Source organism: Lissotriton helveticus, chromosome 5_1 (genome assembly GCF_964261635.1).
Source record: "Lissotriton helveticus chromosome 5_1, aLisHel1.1, whole genome shotgun sequence".
NCBI classification, from domain to species: domain Eukaryota; kingdom Metazoa; phylum Chordata; class Amphibia; order Caudata; family Salamandridae; genus Lissotriton; species Lissotriton helveticus.
In genome coordinates, this window is record NC_136065.1 from 2,008,648,114 (window position 1) to 2,008,668,367 (window position 20,254).

The 20,254-nt window shown below is 47.4% G+C and overlaps 1 protein-coding gene across 1 annotated transcript in view; it reads left to right on the top strand.

Annotated features, from left to right (window-relative positions):
- The first annotated feature begins 5,867 nt into the window (after nucleotides 1–5,867).
- Nucleotides 5,868–20,254, top strand: part of LOC144753947 (carbohydrate sulfotransferase 5-like) — a 31,570-nt gene continuing 17,183 nt past the window's right edge. The window contains exon 1 of the mRNA XM_078641472.1: nucleotides 5,868–5,999. The gene's annotated coding sequence lies outside the window, so the exon portion shown is untranslated. The remainder of the gene's footprint in view (nucleotides 6,000–20,254) is intronic.

Genomic DNA, 20,254 nt, shown 5'->3' on the forward strand with positions numbered 1-20,254 from the left:
GTTGTCATCACTTCTTCTCTCCGAGGTCACTGTCTGGCCTGGGACACACCTAAAGTCAACAGATGGGATAATGCAGGGGCGTGGCGGTGGGCGCCTCCCAGGAGCTCAGCAGGGGGCCTCCGGCGGATGATGCGCCTTGGCGCGAGTGAAGCCTCCTGGTGCCTGCTAGAGGAGGCTCAGACTTCAGGAGAGGCAGCAGATGTAAGCAGATAGAAGGGGCCCGCCGTCCTCAGAGTCCCTGGCAGCAGGACACCGCGGCCCCTCCAGGGACAGGAGTAAGCTGCAGACCACACGGGTGGTCCTTGCAGGATTGCGGTGCAAAGCGCTGCTCTCTCTTGGGTACCTGTCTCCATAACAAAGGTAAGTTCATGTTTTTCCACAGTACCGGAGGGGTGTCGGTGTGCTTTACACTGACACAAAATGAGGAAACAGAAGACTTGACGACTTATTGATACAACAGAAGCCACACAGTTAACAGCTGGCGCTGCACTGAACATCTGTTGACTCATTAAGAAGAAGTGGAAGATAATGGAGGACAGATGAACTAGGTGGGCATGATGAGGGAGAGCTGGGGGGGGAGATCCATGGAAGGCATCAGATGAAGAGGAGGGCCTGGGTCAGGATCACACTTACAATATAAACCTGCAGCTGTGGGGCCTCAGAGAGTGACCTAGCATCGTCGTGGTCAGGATTACACGTAAGAGATAAACCTGCAGCTGTGGAGCCTCAGAGAGTGACCTAGCATTGGCAGGGTTCGATTATACTTAAAAGATAAACCTGCAGCTTTGGAACCTCAGGGAGTGACTTAGTATGCCCTGGGTCAGGATTACACTCAAGAGATAAACCTGCAGCCTTGGAACCTCAGAGAGTGACCTAGCATGGCCGAGGTCAGGAGTACACTTAAGAGATAGACCTGCAGCCGTGGAGCCTCAGAGAGTGACCTAGCATGGCCGAGGTCAGGATTACATTTAAGAGATAAACCTGCAGCTTTGGAACCTCAGAGAGTGACCTAGCATCGTCGTGGTCAGGATTACACGTAAGAGATAAACCTGCAGCTGTGGAGCCTCAGAGAGTGACCTAGCATTGGCAGGGTTCGATTATACTTAAAAGATAAACCTGCAGCTTTGGAACCTCAGGGAGTGACTTAGTATGCCCTGGGTCAGGATTACACTCAAGAGATAAACCTGCAGCCTTGGAACCTCAGAGAGTGACCTAGCATGGCCGAGGTCAGGAGTACACTTAAGAGATAGACCTGCAGCCGTGGAGCCTCAGAGAGTGACCTAGCATGGCCGAGGTCAGGATTACATTTAAGAGATAAACCTGCAGCTTTGGAACCTCAGAGAGTGACCTAGCATGGCCGAGGTCAGGATTACATTTAAGAGATAAACCTGCAGCTTTGGAACCTCAGGGAGCGACCTAGCATGGCCGAGGTCAGGATTACATTTAAGAGATAAACCTGCAGCTTTGGAACCTCAGAGAGTGACCTAGCATGGCCGAGGTCAGGATTACATTTAAGAGATAAACCTGCAGCTTTGGAACCTCAGAGAGTGACCTAGCATGGCCGAGGTCAGGATTACATTTAAGAGATAAACCTGCAGCTTTGGAACCTCAGAGAGTGACCTAGCATGGCCGAGGTCAGGATTACATTTAAGAGATAAACCTGCAGCCGTGGAACGTCAGAGAGTGACCTAGCATGGCCGAGGTCAGGATTACACTTAAGAGATAAACCTGCAGCCTTGGAACCTCAGGGAGCGACCTAGCATGGCCGAGGTCAGGGTTACATTTAAGAGATAAACCTGCAGCTTTGGAACCTCAGAGAGTGACCTAGCATGGCCGAGGTCAGGATTACATTTAAGAGATAAACCTGCAGCCGTGGAACCTCAAAGAGTGACCTAGCATGGCCGAGGTCAGGAATACATTTAAGAGATAAACCTGCAGCTTTGGAACCTCAGAGAGTGACCTAGCATGGCCGAGGTCAGGATTACATTTAAGAGATAAACCTGCAGCCTTGGAACCTCAGGGAGCGACCTAGCATGGCCGAGGTCAGGGTTACATTTAAGAGATAAACCTGCAGCTTTGGAACCTCAGAGAGTGACCTAGCATGGCCGAGGTCAGGATTACATTTAAGAGATAAACCTGCAGCCGTGGAACCTCAGAGAGTGACCTAGCATGGCCTTGGTCAGGATTACATTTAAGAGATAAACCTGCAGCTTTGGAACCTCAGAGAGTGACCTAGCATGGCCGAGGTCAGGATTACATTTAAGAGATAAACCTGCAGCCTTGGAACCTCAGGGAGTGACCTAGCATGGCCGAGGTCAGGATTACACTTAAGAGATAAACCTGCAGCCGTGGAACCTCAGAGAGTGACCTAGCATGGCCGAGGTCAGGATTACACTCAAGAGATAAACCTGCAGCTTTGGAACCTCAGGGAGTGACCTAGCATGGCCTTGGTCAGAATTACACTCAAGAGATAAACCTGCAGCCGTGGAACCTCAGAGAGTGACCTAGCATGGCCGAGGTCAGGATTACACTCAAGAGATAAACCTGCAGCCGTGGAACCTCAGAGAGTGACCTAGCATGGCCGAGGTCAGGATTACACTTAAGGGATAAACCTGCAGCTGTGGAGCCTCAGAGAGTGACCTAGCATTGCCTTGGTCAGGATTACACTCAAGAGATAAACCTGCAGCTTTGGAACCTCAGGGAGTGACCTAGCATGGCCTTGGTCAGGATTACACTCAAGAGATAAACCTGTAGCCGTGGGGCCTCAGGGAGTGACTTAGCATGGCCGAGGTCAGGATTACACTTAAGAGATAAATCTGCAGCCGTGGAGCCTCAAAGAGTGACCTAGCATTGTCAGGGTTAGATTATACTTAAGAGATAAACCTGCAGCCGTGGAACCTCAGAGAGTGACCTAGCATGGCCGAGGTCAGGATTACACTCAAGAGATAAACCTGCAGCTTTGAAACCTCAGGGAGTGACTTAGTATGCCCTGGGTCAGGATTACACTCAAGAGATAAACCTGCAGCTTTGGAACCTCAGAGAGTGACCTAGCATGGCCGAGGTCAGGATTACACTTAAGAGATAAATCTGCAGCCGTGGAACCTCAGAGAGGGATGTATGACATAACAACACATACTTTTACAACGCATGCTTTTACAACGCAAGTATTACAACGCATAGCACTTAGGGGTCCCCGTGGACACTAGGGAAGGTGTTGGATAGTAAATTAAATCTATTCCCTATCCTAGAGCGCCCCCCAGCGCAATGCGTTGTAATGGTTTTCGTTGTAAAACCTGCGTTGTAATAGCACTGCATGATAAAAGTTGCGTTGTAAAGGATGTTTCCCCTCAGAGAGTGACCTAGCATGGCCGAGGTCAGGATTACACTTAAGAGATAAACCTGCAGCTTTGGAACCTCAGAGAGTGACCTAGCATGGCCGAGGTCAGGATTACACTTAAGAGATAAATCTGCAGCCGTGGAACCTCAGAGAGGGATGTATGACATAACAACACATACTTTTACAACGCATGCTTTTACAACGCAAGTATTACAACGCATAGCACTTAGGGGTCCCCGTGGACACTAGGGAAGGTGTTGGATAGTAAATTAAATCTATTCCCTATCCTAGAGCGCCCCCCAGCGCAATGCGTTGTAATGGTTTTCGTTGTAAAACCTGCGTTGTAATAGCACTGCATGATAAAAGTTGCGTTGTAAAGGATGTTTCCCCTCAGAGAGTGACCTAGCATGGCCGAGGTCAGGATTACACTTAAGAGATAAACCTGCAGCTTTGGAACCTCAGAGAGTGACCTAGCATGGCCGAGGTCAGGATTACACTTAAGGGATAAACCTGCAGCTTTGGAACCTCAGAGAGTGACCTAGCATGGCCGAGGTCAGGATTACACTTAAGAGATAAACCTGCAGCTTTGGAACCTCAGAGAATGACCTAGCATGGCCGAGGTCAGGATTACACTCAAGAGATAAACCTGCAGCTTTGGAACCTCAGGGAGTGACTTAGTATGCCCTGGGTCAGGATTACACTCAAGAGATAGATAAACCTGCAGCTTTGGAACCTCAGGGAGTGACTTAGTGTGCCATGGGTCAGGATTACACTCAAGAGATAAACCTGCAGCTTTGGAACCTCAGAGAGGGACCTAGCATGGCCGAGGTAAGGATTACACTCAAGAGATAAACCTGCAGCTTTGGAACCTCAGGGAGTGACTTAGTATGCCCTGGGTCAGGATTACACTCAAGAGATAAACCTGCAACCCTGGTACCTCGAGAGCTGCCAAAATGGCCTTGACCTGCTGCATAATAAAAAGAGAATTGTTCTACACTAGACCCTTAATCAGGGGCCTCCTGTGGCGTGGATCAGGAATATAGTAAGCACATAAATGTTTAGAAGTCACACATCAGACAGAGGGCAGCCTATACATATCAATCATGAAAAGTGCTGGTGAAGGGAACCAATTTCCACTCCCATATTCCCTTAAATCAGGCCTATAATTCAGGTATGAACCCCAACAGTCCTATATGGCAGGTTTCAGTCTCTGACCAATTCCAGTATGGGAATGGATCAGAAAGAAGTCAGCGAATTCCCACAAACTCTCAAGTTCATGCTTGTTCCCAAACTTCCCAAGCTATCCGTGTCCTGGAACACTCACTCCTGCGCCCTCGGAGTAGCACTCACTCAGGTGCAATAGTACACCATTGTGGGGTAATACTGCCTAAGTAAATGGGTTTACCTTATTGTGAATGCCTTATACTTAGAAATCAGGCCGTGTCAAGGTGTAAGTGGAACTTAACTTACAAATGATTGTGGAAAACTAGCTCTAAGTGTCAACGGTCTGTGATTTTCTTTTAGGTCAAACATTGTACAACTTTTATAAATAAATCTAGCACTTGTGATTTTTAAAGGCTCAAAGTTTATTTTTATTATTGAGTCATGTTCAACCTACTGTTTCCCTTCCAAACCTTGTGACTGAAGTAAGGCTGGCATGGTTATGTGGAACTTTAGTAATTGCACAGCACCTCCACCTTGTCACAGCTGTATGTATGTATGTATGTATGTATGTATTTGGGATTTGTATAGCACAGTCTAAGCCCAAAGGCAGTGGAGTTTGCTCAGTGTGGGAGTACATGTGTGGTATTACTTAATTGAGACCTTGTAGAGTCATAGTGAGAAGAATGCTGGTCAAATGGATATTGAGATCCCTGGAGATTTATTCTGTGAAGATCCCAGGGGGATCTCAACCAAGATGCCAAAGAGATCAAACCAGTCTGTCCAGACCAGTCCGCATGCAGAGGCCCTTCCTTCATACGTGTAAGCTACCGTGTAAGCTACCGTCACACTCTAAGTACCATGAACATGAGGTCACCACAGGTATGTGCTGTGCACTGAGCTGTTCAATGCTGGCTCAGAGTAGGGGTGAGGAGGCTAGTGGAGATGCGTGGTGCCACTGCCTCTGCAAAAACATGGTGAGATGCTGCACAGGGCCAGCATCCATGGCTAGCATGTCAGCTATGTCAGGCAGAAATATACATTCTTACTAAGGAGCAGGAATAGGTTGTAGTAGCTAGTCAGGGTAGTGCAGTGTAGTGCCTTGGTAGGATAATGACTCTCAGCCTAGGCACTACAACAGAGCACAGGGCAATAATACCCAGATGGTACCTCAACAAATGAAAGCCAAACATCCATATGGACTTGAAATTCCAAGCTTACAAAGACGCCAGGTCTCCAGAGAGACCGGGGCAGTGGAAAGCTGTCCTGACAACCAGGCTGACATCCCACAGGAGGCAGCAGTTGAATGTGGGCAAATTCCAAAAGAAAACATTCCGCGCTAGGAGACCGCGGAACCCTAAGAACAGACTGGAGAACCAGGAGAGGCAGCAGGGCAGCAGGCCAAGACCAAGGGACCCGGGAGGTGAAGGGCAGGATGGACTGATGTCAGAGGGGACTTCATCATTTTCTATCTCAGGCTACAATTTTGAAGAAACCTCAGGTACAAGAGTGTGTGATTGTAATGAATGAAGATGTGTTGAGGTTTCTTATCGGTCATTACTCTGTTTATTTCCGAACACAGACATTCAACACAGGCACAAGGAGGTGCAGCTGCTGCCTTCACCCTCAGCACCTGGAAAGGACCTCAGGGAAATTCAAACACTAACATTCTTCAGCACGAATGAAGAATACAGAACACTCCTTATGTAATAGTTTGTTTCACAAAGATAAAGAAATAAGACACAAAACACCTCCCTCCTTACACAAACACGCCTAACTGCAGACCCACCATCAAAACCAAGAAGTGCCACAGAAACACGGTCAGCAGAGGGATGGGTACCCACCAGAGGAGAACTAACACACAACAACACCATCGCCATAGTACCATCAGGCATCCTGGCCTGATCATGTGGATATTGTCACCTGTACCACAAGTTGCTGCATGTAAATCATTTTGTCCAGCTGATCCCGCCCCCTCCCAACCCCCCTAAAATACCACGTGGATCTTGCAGTCCACACCAGGCCTCTGGACGTGGGAGTGAAATCAAGTCAGAGTCACTGTGGAGTTCCACCTCATCACACCGCTCCCACCAAGAGCTGACATCAGACCTTCTAGGCACACTAGACCATCCCGCCCCCTGCACTCTTTGAGAACCAGCTGAAGTGCCACACCTTGCCATCGCTCAATCTAACTGAGTTATATGCACATGCTTGACTTGAAGTGGTAGAGAGAACTTGCTTCCCCCTTCCTTGATCAAGAACCTGAGTTCACCTAGCCACTGTCCAAGACGCAAGAAGAGTTCCTTGGTGTCCTGCTTCCTGTCATAATACTCCTTAACAGTGGTTTAAGCCCTCCATATATTCCACCTGACAACCTATGAAAGTGAAAAATGTGTACAAGAATGTGAATATGTGCCTGTGCTCAAAGCTTTGCTAAGAAGTCCATGGCCTGTGTAGTTAAATGTCAGGGAGCTGAATTCCAAGGCTGTGAATTCTTAAATCCACCCGATGCCTCTTCTATCCACTACCAGAAACTCCCCACCCCTTTCTCTCACTCTTGCAGGTTCCTGCTTTCTCCCTTTACCCAGTTCTTTCTTTCTTTCTTTATGCATTTGTATATAGCGCAATCTTTACCTGAAGGTGTCAGAGCGCTTTACAGTAGAACCAGTTATGTTATGTTAAGGGGATTTTGTATAGCGCACTGTCACCAGAGGTATCATGGCGCTGAAAGGGTGCTGAGGAAACAGAGGGAATTTAGCGGGATTGTGGAAAAAGCCAGGTTTTTAATGATTTGCGAAATTGAATGAGAGTACCGGAAGTCCTAACTGAGAGGGGGAGAGAGTTCCAAAGTTTGGGGCCGAGAAAGGCAAATCTTCGACCCCCAGATCTACAGAGTTTGAAGGGAGGGACCACCAGAAGATGTAAGTGAAGTGATCTAAGGTTACGTGAGGGACAGTAGGGGCAGATAAGGGATTTCAGAAAGGCGGGACAGGAACCAGAGAGAGATTTGAAAATAAGACAGCCAACCTTAAAGGCAGCCCTTAGGCTGACCGGGAGCCAGTGTAGCTTGGTAAGGAGGGGTTTGGCGGACTGCCACTTCGGAATCCCGAGGGCCAGTCTCGCCGCCTGGTTTTGAATGACTTGCAACCTATTGATGGAACATTTGGGCAAGCCGTAGTAGATGGAATTTGAAAAATCCAGGCGGGAGAGAACAAGGGCCATGATGACTTGAAGCAAGGCATCGGGAGTAAGAAGGTAGGCCACCTTCCTGATCCTGCGCAGTTGGAACATGCAGGAGGAAACCACTGTCCCCACCTGCGGCCCAGAGAGAGCCCAGCGTCAATAGTGACCCAGAGGCTTTTCACCGAGGTTACCGGGGAGGGAGGAGAGCCAAGCTCTGTCGGCCAGAAATGTGGACCCCAGTGGACGGCGCTCTTACCCGGCAGGAGGAGCTCCGTCTTACCGGGGTTCAATTTCAACTGGTTCTGACACATCCACTGGAAGATATGGGACATGACTGCCTGAAAAGTGGGGATAGAAGAAGAAGAGACATACATACATAAGGACTTCAGAGTACACGAATTACATAAAAGATACAAATAGATAAACTCTAAACTCACATAAGAATGGTAGTAAGTACATAAGTCTACTACAGATATTAGTGGTTAAGAGTTACATGTATACAAGTTGCAAATTCACTCAAGATTACATTTTAAGAAAGGTAGAAGCAATTCGGGTTGAGCATATAAATATATATATATATATATATATATATATATATATATATATATATATATATTACATATTTACACAGCATGAGACAGTTTTTCCATCTTTCTCTTCCTCCATCTTTCCGCTTTGTGGATTTTCTCTTTTTTGCTCTTGGTAAATGTCTGAAGTAAAAATAAGTGCTGGCCCCGAAACTGAGTGCCTGTGACTCCTACTGGCAAATACCCGCTCAAATTAAGCACTTATTTATGGTCATCAATCCTTCTACCTCTCTACAAATGTTCATGCTAAGTTGTCCCTAGTGAAAGGCTCTTAATTCCTACCACATTTTACAACTATCTTCACAGCACCCATGATCACTCAGTTAAAGTGCTCAATAGCTCCATTACCTGCAGGGCGGTAAAGAGAAGTGTTCTTGTGAACCACACCATTATGCTTAAGCAACTCATCCAAGACCTTAGAATTAAACTAAGCCTATTGCCTGCCACAATATAACTCAGCAACCCCTCTCTCTGGAAAACCTAATCCATGAAATTCACAACACCACTGGCATTGGTCCTGTTAAAGAAACAGAACTCAGGCCAACTGGAGTAAAAATCCCAGGGCAAAAAGACATATTTCATGCAAGAAATGTGGCTTATTATATGGTGTGGTTGTGCGACCTTATTGTGTAACAAGGACACAATTCAGGTCCAGTCGGGTTTGTTTGTAAACCGTTAGGGCAGTCCTGGCCAGCACTGGCTCAGAGCAGTCAGACTTTATCAAAGCATTAAGAAGTACAAAAACAGCCGAATAAGAAGAAAACGCAACACAATAAAAATTTGACACCAGGATCGAGTACGGAAGTGTCTCTCTTTGCGGCCTCCCCAAAGCTATAACAGCACCACTAACGCTGCAGCTAGACTCATCACGGGCTCAAAAAAAAGGTCCCACCTCTCCCCCGACTTGAAAGCCTTGAATTGGCTACCATGGGAAGCCAGAATTCACCTAAAAATAGCCTGCATGACCCACAAAGCCATTCACCATAAAACACCCAGCTATCTCTCTCAGAAACTGTCTGTCTCTGGGGGTAAGAGATCCACAAGAAGTGCACAAAACCTATTACTGAAGCCACACAGATTTAATAAGACGAAAACGTATAAACGCTCTGACACGCTCCTTCTCAGGGATGGCTCCTCGGATCTGGAACGCACCACCCACAGTAACCAGACTTATCACATCTACTGCATTGTTCAAAAAGGAAGTAAAGGTGATTCTCAAGGAAAAATTCACATGATCATCACCTAAGGATACCATGACTTATATGGGTGCAAACAGACAACCTACATGGCACTGATGCTCTCTCGGCCCGCACTTTTCTCTTTATTTTATTTTGCACAACGTAGGATGCAGATTTGATCTACCTCATTTGTTTAAAAGTAATTGTTTAATTGGTTCACCCTAAATTGGCATGTTAACCTACATATAACCTCCTACTATATGGTACCCGGGGTATCCAGGGCCTGTAAATCAATGTAGGGTGAATCAATTAAACAAATAATTTTAAGGGTTTTCAACTTATGCTTTCACATTATATATCCATCTTAATATCTATCTATCTATCTATCTATCTATCTATCTATCTATCTATCTATCTGTCTGTCTGTCTGTCTGTCTGTCTCCTTTGTGGTTGCTCTAGGTTTCCCTCCAGGACCGTCTCTCACCTTTCGGTTACTCTCTTTCTCAGCCTCGTTTCTTCTTTTTCTCTATCCCTCTCATCACTTTTTCTAAGCCAGAGTGCTCTGAAAGCCTCTTCTGGCTTCTTTCCTGAAGCCACTCCCTCAACATTGCTATTACAGAGCCCACTGTTTGCCAAAGGGCTCAGCGAGGCCAGCCTTTTTCTTTGTGAGGATCTGTGCAAATAGTCCTGGGTGGGTAAGATTTGCCACATGTCCTTTGCTTGACATATCCATTAATAATTGGAAGTGTGACAAACCTGAGGCTTTAGGGCTTTCCCAGATATCCACACCCAGGGTAATTTTGACGGTTATTCTGAAGTTTGAAAGTAAAATACCATGCACTAGGTGAGAGTAACACTCTATCTCCATCATTAGAGTTAAAGAACATGAATAAAAAGGTAGCTTTTCTTCAATGCCTCTTCAGGCATCTGTCTTTTTAAAACATGCTTTACACTAAATAATATACAGATTAATGCAGAGAAAGCCGTATACCGACTGCTCTGAACAACATCCATTGCGTGTACCCAGATCGACTTCTCAGAAATGTGATTTGTCAACCTTTTCAGATCTGAAGGACTGAGGGGGCTTGTTGGCCAGGTGTCTCTAGGTTCACGGGCAGCTTCTTTGTAGAGGTCTTAGATCCACGGACTTCAAGAGAGAAGAGGCAGTCGCTGTTGGAAGGGGTGGTCACGGCTGTCTGTGCTGTCTGTGCTGGTGCTGAAGATTGTGAGGGCACACATTCCTGTAGCAGAAGGTTAACACAAAGTTTTGGTGGCTGGAGGTGTCAGTTGTTGGAGGAAACTGGACAGTCTATGAAGAAGAAATTATGGTGTGTGGTAAATTGCTTGGGTGAGAACACAAAGCCTTCTTAGATGTTCTCCATTACCAACATCATCGGGGTATTGGCTTCAGTTGATTAAGGATACAAAGCACTGCCTGGGATAGAGTTTTGCTTCTTGCCAGGAAGTTTGTGATAGGAGGAATTGATCTGAGCAATGTTTAGAATAGACCTTTTGGGGCAGGTGTGTCATTACTACTTGTTTGATCTTGGCTATGTGCTGTAGTTGTGAGACAGACACTTTAGTAGGGAGGGCACAGGGAAAATTCCAATAAGCCTTGGAAAGGAGGGGGGCTGCTAATAAGGTTGGGTGGGATGCACGCTCATCGGCTTATGCAGCCATAAAAGAAGTCCAGATGGAGAAGCGGACTTATTTTTATTGGTGGACATAGTTTGCTGCAATAGAGAAATAATACTCCAGGGTGCCTTGTCTATCGGGAATAGTTCATGAGTTCCTCTTCATGGCTGCCTTTCAAACCCATGTATTTTTAGCTCTTATATTTGCAAAACTCGATTTTAAAATGAATTGTTGGGTCTTATTAAAAATTAAGGGAGGAAGGAATGCACAAGCTCCCTCGGAGAGGGAGGGACTTGCTCGTTCCTACAGTCTGGTATGGACCTTGTTCTAAAACATTTTGTAGGGCTCCATTTCACTCCTATCCAGTCCCTTCTCTTGGTTAAGTCTGTTGCTGGTGCTGGGCTCAGCCGCAGCCATGTAAAGCAATGAGAGGGGGGTGAGCAGGGCCGGCTTTAGCATTAGTGGCACCCTGTGCGACAATGTTTGTTGGCGCACCCCCCCCCCCATGACCACCTCTGTCATGAATTCCCTCACTAGTATCCTTTAACAGTGCCCCTTAAGTCTGCATAACCACTGTCTCTCAGATTCATTTAGGGGCATATTTACAAGGGCCATATCTCCGCTTTTTTGGCTTTTAAAGACAAAAAAGGAGAGATAAAAATATCGCCCTATTTATAAGAGGGTGATAACATGCATTAGCGCATGTTAGCACCCTGTTACCCGACGCCTCCCTTTGCCTTTCTAATGAGATGCAAAGTGGAAGTCACTGGGCAGAACAACTTTGTAAATATCGTTGATGTGCACATCGTGATATTTACAAGGAGGCCCAAGCATTTTTGCAGATGTTAGTTTCTGGCGAAAACGTCTGCAAAAATGCTGACTTACCTATACTTTATATTGGAGGTGGATTATGCTGATACGACCACAAGGTCGTATCAGCAAGGTTATCGACATTTTCCATGGAACATCGCTGGAAAACCAGCAATGTTCCATGGAAAACAAAGCTATCGCTGGAATTGCACTATGTGTTGTTAATACAGCGCTAGCATGGCGATAATTATCAGCGATAGCCGGCGATAACAATTCTCACGCTAAGAACGGCCAGTGATAATTATCGCTGGCCATTGATAATATGCGAATTAGTTTTTTATAACACCACTGATAACAGTGTAAGGTGTCAGAGCACTTTACATTACACACACATTCCACAGGGACAGTCATATGCGTGTAAATCAGTGTATAGGAAATGTTACATCACACAGAACTACAAGGTGTAGTATAGGATTGACATGTCATCGATACTGGCAGGCAATATAGCTTGAGTCCTTATTCTGGAAAAGCGCAAATTCAGAATTTAAAACATAACATCATTGTTAGGGATTCTCTTTAATAATAAGAATTGTTTTCTACCCAAATAAACCCTTTTCACAAGATTAGGATGATAAAAGACTGGGCAAAGAAATATATAGTGCTAACTTATACCTTGCAGTTTGAATGCAGCTCTTTCATGACAGTTAATAGCTCAATGTTCTATATTAGGATTTTGACTTATAAACGAAAAGTATCAAAAGGAGGTCTCTTACAGAAGCAGTAACCCACTGACCTATTTACATTATATGCTGTTTTTTATCTACATGGTACACATTCTTAGCAGCAAGCATTTTAACCCTCAGTTCTACCTTTGGATGAGTTACAACTTCCACTAGACAAACCTCCAGCCTCTTTCCAGGAAGACGATTAATCATAGGAGTTATCTTGACATTTTAATTGATGCCTGAAAATGGCTGGAGGCCAGGAAGCTGGAGCAGGTGCTTCTAAAGTGATAAGATTCTTGTAAGAATGACAACCCCACCCCAAGTGAGCGCCCGGTGCGATGGCACCGATCGTACCGCCCTAGAGCTGGCCCTGGGGGCGAGTGTGGACTGGCGCAGGTGCGAGTGTGTGTGTGTGTGTTGTGTGTGCACTTAAAAAAAAAAGCAGAAAACAATTTTTTTTAAAACTGTTTTTATTGGCATTTTGAATCAAATCAGAAATAATCGACATAGGCCAATTAATTTTCCAGCTCACCGAACACTCCCCCGTCCCCCCGCCTGCAGAAAACAATTATTGTTATAGGAAGGAAATAATGAGACCCTTCACAAGGTAATAGTACCGCGAAGAGAGAGCGAGATCTTCAGACGGAGGTGAAGGGCTGGGACCGTCTCAAGCAAACTTCTGTCCCAGGCGCCAATCCACGGGCCCACTGCGGACTGGTAATCACTGGATCCCTTAATCACTGGATCCCTTTTACGGGGCCAGGCTCGTACAGTTGAAATACCAGAAGGATAGCTGGGTTTTCACTTTGTGTTTTACATCAAAAAGTTGTGTCTCTAAAAGACCCCCAGCTTCCATAATATCTAATTTAGATGCGATCATGGTGCCACGTGAACAATCAAACCTGAATGAACCAATGAAAATGGGAACTGAGGCTTTTATCTGAACTATACAAATCCCAGATATTTGACGAAGTCTACAGACTTCAAAGGACCCCCAGCAAGGAGATAAAAGCGCAGATGAGTAGGGCATATGCTTGAGGCTGAGAAGAATGACTACTCTGCTGTCTGCATCTCAATTGTGGCTGTGAACTCCAAGCGCAGCTGATCCTGATATTAACAGCATGCCAGAAAGAGCTGCCACTGTTGGGACATGGATATAAGTTTACACATGTTGCCTGCCCACGTGGCAGTGGTGGCACATGGATGGGTGAGGGCCTCAGCAGGGGTCTTGGATGCCACAGCTGGAAGCTGATCGTCTTCCTCGTTCTTGGCTTCAAAGATTGAGAAGAGGCAAAGCACTCAGAGACAGAGGTTTCATGATGATGAAAAAGTGACAGTCGGTGTGTCTAAGACATTACAATTTATAGGGTAATAGAAAGTGAATGCCTTTGAATATCAAGTATATCGAGGTGAAATGTTTAGGCCAATGTCTTCACTCTGATTCTCTTGGGGGACAAATCCTTCTTACGTTTCTACCTCTGTTCAATCAATCAATCAATCAATCAAAGCATTTATATAGCGCACTACTCACCCAGAGGGTCTCAAGGCGCTGGGGGAGGGGGGTCCGCTACTGCTCGAACAGCCAGGTCTTGAGTTGCTTCCTGAAGGCGAGGTGGTCCTGGGTCAGGCGGAGGTGAGTCGGGAGGGAGTTCCATGTCTTGGCGGCGAGGTAGGAGAAGGACCGTCCCCCTGTGGTGGCTCTTCGGATGCGGGGGACGGCGACGAGGGCGTGGCCGGTCGATCGAAGCTGGCGTTTGGGAGCGTAGAAGTTGAGGCGGCTGTTGAGGTATCCTGGGCCTTGGTTGTGTAGGGCTTTGTGTGCGTGGGTGAGGAGTCGGAAGGTGATTCTCTTGTTGACCGGGAGCCAGTGCAGGTCTCTCAGGTGTCCGGAGATGTGGCTGCGACGGGGGATGTCCAGGATGAGACGTGCCGAGGCGTTCTGGATCCGCTGGAGTTTCTTCTGGAGCTTGGCGGTGGTTCCAGCGTAGAGGGAGTTGCCGTAGTCCAGACGGCTGGTGACGAGGGCCTGGGTGACCGTCTTCCTGGTCTCGGTGGGGATCCACCGGAAGATCTTACGTAGCATGCGCAGGATGTTGAAGCACGACGAGGAGACGGCGTTGACTTGTCTGGTCATGGAGAGGGAGGAGTCCAGGATGAAGCCTAGGTTGCGTGCGTGGTCAGTTGGTTTGGGTGCGCTGCCTAGGGCGGGGGGCCACCAGGAGTCATCCCAGGCGGAGGGTGAGGATCCCAGGATGAGGACTTCCGTCTTGTCCGAGTTCAGTTTCAGGCGGCTGTTCTTCATCCATTCGGATGCCTCTTTCATCCCTTCGTGAAGGTTGGCTCTGGCGGTGGCGGGGTCGTTGGTGAGGGAGAGAATCAGCTGGGTGTCGTCGGCGTAGGAGATGATGTTGAGGTTGTGCTGGCGGGCGATGTCTGCGAGGGGGCTCATGTAGACGTTGAAGAGGGTTGGACTGAGCCAGGAGCCTTGAGGAACGCCGCAGATGACTTCGGTGGCTTCAGATCTGAACGGGGGGAGGCGGACTTGTAAAAAGTTCAATCGGGTCGGGGACAATCGATATTTGCCCGGCGGTATTGCCTCTGTGACCCTCTAGTTATTAAATCAAATGAAGAGGCAGGCGCTGGAGACTGGAAAGCAGGAAACAAGTTTTTTTTTATTCTCTCCGGAGGAGAACACAACGAAACGGACAGAAGGTATCGTTCTGAGGTGCTCTAACTGTATTCCTGAGGCCTCGCCTCTTATACCCACATTTATGACTTTATTGTAGATTACACATACATGTTAAAGCTTTGATGTACGGAAAAGACATTCTCGGAACTCCCCTTTGGGCCCGTTCCCATACACATTTACAGTTGAAGTCCCCACCCTAGTCACAACAGGTGATGAGCATCGCGCAGCTGGATAATCCGCCGATTCACGGAATGTGGGGGGTTTGATCGGGTCTCATGGGGTGGGGGCTTTGATCAACCCGGGGATTCTTTGATGGGGGAAGCTTTCTATTGTACGGGGAGGGGCAAGGATGGTATCGGCAGAGCTGGGTGTCGGCTTGGGAACGGGGAGGACAAAACGGGCACACGGGGAAAAAGGGGGTTTGCATCTAAGGGCCGGAGATCATGAAAGGAAAGCAGGGAGGTGTCGCGCTGGGAACAGGATGAGGGCCTGGGGCAGAGCAGCGCCGAAGAGGGGTTTATGACTCAAGGCAGGTGCAAGCAGGGGGTTGGTCAGCGTGCAGGCTTAGCGAAGGCAAAGGGCTATGTCAGGGGCCAGCGGCATGCAAAAGGGTTTGTTCTGATCGGGGCATCTTAAAATGGCGGGCGCGCACGACAAAAGTGTGGCATCAGGGGAAGAGGCAAGATGGCGCAGATAATGTTCACCAAAACGCACTAATTTTCCACAGTCCTCCCTTTAACATATTCAAGACATCTTGCTGGTTCATTTTCTATTCTGTTCTACTGTGGTGAGCATGAGAAAAAACGGTAGGAACCCTAGATGAAAAAAGAGTTGTAAACAATACATTTTGAGGTTTCAAGTTTTTTTAGGAGGTGCACCTATTTGATAAACTTTGATAAATTTGTTCAGCAGGAAAGTCATAGGAATGAAATACAAAAACGGCGAGCAGCAAGTACATATCATAACGTGAACTGGCAGGTTAATACATATGTCAGATTCGGTTTGGAGCAGGATCAATACAATGGCGGCTGGGAGAGAAATGAGGCATAAAAAAACGGTGATTGAGGATGTCAAATGTTCGAAGTTTTATGAGTTCTCATTGTTCTTTGTGGTCTTTCGCTGGCGCTGTTGAGCACCGGCGGTGGAGCTACAAGTCCAGCTCTGTTCTAAGTTCTGCGTTGCAGGGCACGACCCTTTCCTCGCGTTTCTGGTCGGAAAGGTCCTTTTCGCCCTGTGTCCTTTGAGGTGATTGTCAGAAAGTTCCGATGGAAGAAGAGCGTTCAAAACAGTCCATAGGGTAGGTCAGAGGAAAAAGGGGGATGGAGCAAGGCCAAATTGGGAACAAACTAGGGGAACGAGAGACTTCAAATAGGCGGGCGTGTGACGGAATTCAGAGAGCGGGGACTTGTCGACAGGCACTGGACGTCGAGCAGGGGCATCAGGTCGACCCTTTCTTTTCATGCTGTCGAAAACAGTGCCTCGTCCTGCAGCTCTTTTCAGTCGTGGTCTCGCCTTGGCTAATGTCGCAGGTGTTCCTTAGTCTGCAGTCAGGCCTCGTGCTCCCACATCCGGTCCTTCTCTCCTCCAACAGCAGTACCCTTAAACAAGTTTGAAAAGACAGTCTTTAGAAAATTTGCAGATGAAGATAATCAAAAAGTCTATTTCTCTCCCAGCTCCAGGCAAAGAATGAAAATGTCCGTTATATTTAATGTTCACAACTGGCATATGAATGACCGGTGGCGGACCTGTTGGATTTACTATGACTTTCCTTCATAATTATTTATTACAGGCATGACAGTTCATCTGATGGTAACCCACCTTCGGGAGACAAATCTGGCAAAGATATGCCGTTCTCTAGAGTTTTACATTTACAAAAGGGTACAGTGAGTCGTCAACATGGTACTACACAGGTATTTTGCTGAGAGACGAACATGGCTAAACATTTCCTTTCTATCGGTGCATCCTGCTTTTCAACTACTGCGGGGTTCATTTTGATGATTTCTTTACCTTGGTCTAGTCTGTTAACCTTGTAAAACATCGTTCTGGGTCCTACGTAACCTTTTACAGCCCGGTTACTTAACTAGGAAGGACAGGGGTTTTATGGGAAACAACCAGGGACATAGACAGGGGGGGTAACGGGGGTGGTCACTTTTCCGGTTTGGGTATTGCGACAATTCGGGGAGGGGAGGGTCGCGTATTCTGAGGTCCTTGATTTATACTATAGGAGCCGTTTGACATGTAGTTCCCTTATTTCGGGTCAGATTAGGGAACCTCTGTCGTCTTACCTGTCCTTTCCCTTACGGCCCAACCTGGGTTCATTGACTTCTAGCGGAAAAGGAGAGGTAATGACGCGGCCTCAGGGTGATTGTATTAAAGACGAGCGTTTGTGCAAATACTGACGGTATTTGAAGCCAATTAGGTGGTGTGCTAGGGGTGGCAATCGGCCAATTTCGGGGCTAACCACTCGGAAGAGTGGTAGTGAAAAAAATAGAGAGAGAGAGAGAGAGAGAGAGAGAGTGAGAGAGAGAGAGAGAGAGAGAGAGAGAGAGAGAGAGAGAGAGAGAGAGGGAGAGAGAGAGAGAGAGAGAGAGAGAGAGAGAGAGAGTGCAACGGCAGGCTAAATAGTACACGTGCAACAGAGAGGGTGGCAGTGTATTCAAGAAAGGCTATTTAGGGCATTACACAGTAAAGGGTATTCATGAGTCCGCGTTAGAATCTTGTAATCATGCAGTTTGAGCATTAGACAGGGTAGAGGGGACGTGCTTTGAGAAAAGGAAAGAAGGAAAAAAGGAGGTACCATTTTGTCGCACTTTCTCGCATTCTCGGTCCTTTGACCAGTTGGGTCAACGCCTCAGTCACACACACACACATTCCCTCACAGTTTCGCATCATACGTGACATGGGTTCATTCGTCCGGTCTGGTTTAAGGGTGATCACTTTCTATCAAGTTGTGCTAATTTTCCGGGTCTGCTCGATACGTGAGTAGTTTGCAGGCGTGCTTAGACACCACCCTGCGGCGCTAGTCCGTCTCGTGTATTTAGACATGGCAAGGTCTCAGATCTTCGCCACACCTTGGCTGTAATCTCTGATGTAACCTGCAGAGGGAGGAAAAAAGGGGGGGGGGTGGGGGAGACAGCATTCGCGCGCATTCAAATACATGGATTCATAAGTCCTTTACTTACCTCTTACTCGTCTTTCCTCCTTGGGGCAGGGTCCCCGGGGATATGGTTTCCGGAGTCGAGGGGGGGGTAGTGTGTTCATGCAGGGCGTGTGCGGGGAAACATAAAAAGGAAACCAGAGGTGCCTAGTGCGAGGTATCTAGTCAAAGGATATATCTCACTATCGGGATCCTTAAACCTCTTTCAACGCCGTGGCGTTCTAAAGTTCTTCGGTTCTTGGGTCCCTGCTACTTTGGAACGTTGTACTTTATAATATTTACATTATTTCATTTCACCCTCCTTTTACATTCCCTCATTTACACCATTCGTTTTACCCATCCTTGGAAGTCAAGGTCTTCCTCTACGCGAGAGTTCATGAGTCAGTCGCGTACTTTTGAAGGCGGGGTGTCGTGTTGTCGATCCGATCCGTCCTCCAGGGCTGGGCAACCATCTTCTTTTAACCTTAAAGAGAGAGCAGAGTAGGGTGCACAGAAAAGAACTTTCCCACCCATCCCATATTGTTTTAAAATAAAGCATGCAATACCCGTCCATAGTTTCAAAGACTTTATTTTGCAAAATCATTTCAGCATATGGATTATGAGGGTGCGGTCGTATTTGGTCGGTCGTGGCAATGGCTAAAGTGCGTACAGTGGGGGGTGTCGTTTGCAGCAATAAAAACATCGGAAAGGTTTACTCGTTCATTTGTAAGTAACTAAAACGTCTATTAATTGGCTGGGGGTTCGGGGGTATTTAATTTCATAATTCAGAAGCATAATCACAATAGTTGTAATCAGATTTCCTATATGCATACCGTACGTGTGCGTCGTAAATGAGGTTTACATCAGTTATAAAAATATAATACATTGTACATTCGTAATCAACATTTGCAACGGGGATCTTTTCACACTATTCGTCGAGTGAGTTCTCTTCGTCTTTTCTAGCCAAGTGTACAAAGGATCATATAAAATCTCAGAACATCAAGTTTATATTAGTGCGAAGGAACACCACGAGGTGTTCGTAAGTTCCGATTGATACCAGCGCCATTTTGGGCGGGGCCGGCACAGTCCGGAAGCAGCATCAGGGGGAAATGTTTCCATTACTGGCAGTTTGGACCAGAGTCCTTTTCGGCAGTTCTAGAATTCACGCTAACAGAAGGTGTGGCAATGTCATGTTTGTTTCGTTGGCGATCGAGGCAGCCGTCCCTTACCGGAAACCTGCAAAGGCCGAAGGTTCCGCCGGGGACCTTTGTATGATCTTCAAGGCTGCGGAGATGCTGTCGGAGATGGGGGCTCGTGCTCCATGGGACAAATGTTCGAGTTATACGGCTGGCCAAAGTTACTCTAGTGGCCGGGGCCCGCCTTCCAGCGGATCCAGACGCCATTTTGAGGCCCTACAGGGGCCACTCTCGTCGAGTTTGCAAGAATGGAAGAGATCCTTCGGAGTGAAAGGAAGAGGTCCCTGTTTTGTGTAAGCGGGACGTTCAGCTGGGGTGCAGCTGTGATGCCCCCACCTGGGGGGGGGGGGCGAGGGAGACTCGTTCACATCGTCTCCTTCTCCCGGTGCACTCCATGCCGCTGCTTTTCATCGCCCCGCATGAAGGCCTCTCCACATCCGGCGTTCCCCAAGTGCCACCATTGTACGTTCGGTGCTGCGCAAGTACTGGGGTGCCACCATGGTGTGTCCGGTGCTGTGGAAGTATGGGCACCATCGCCTGACTGGGGATGTTCGGCGTCGGGCTGGGGGCTGGGAAACCTCCTACCGGTGGAGGTGGGAGAGGCTCGTCCGCGTCGC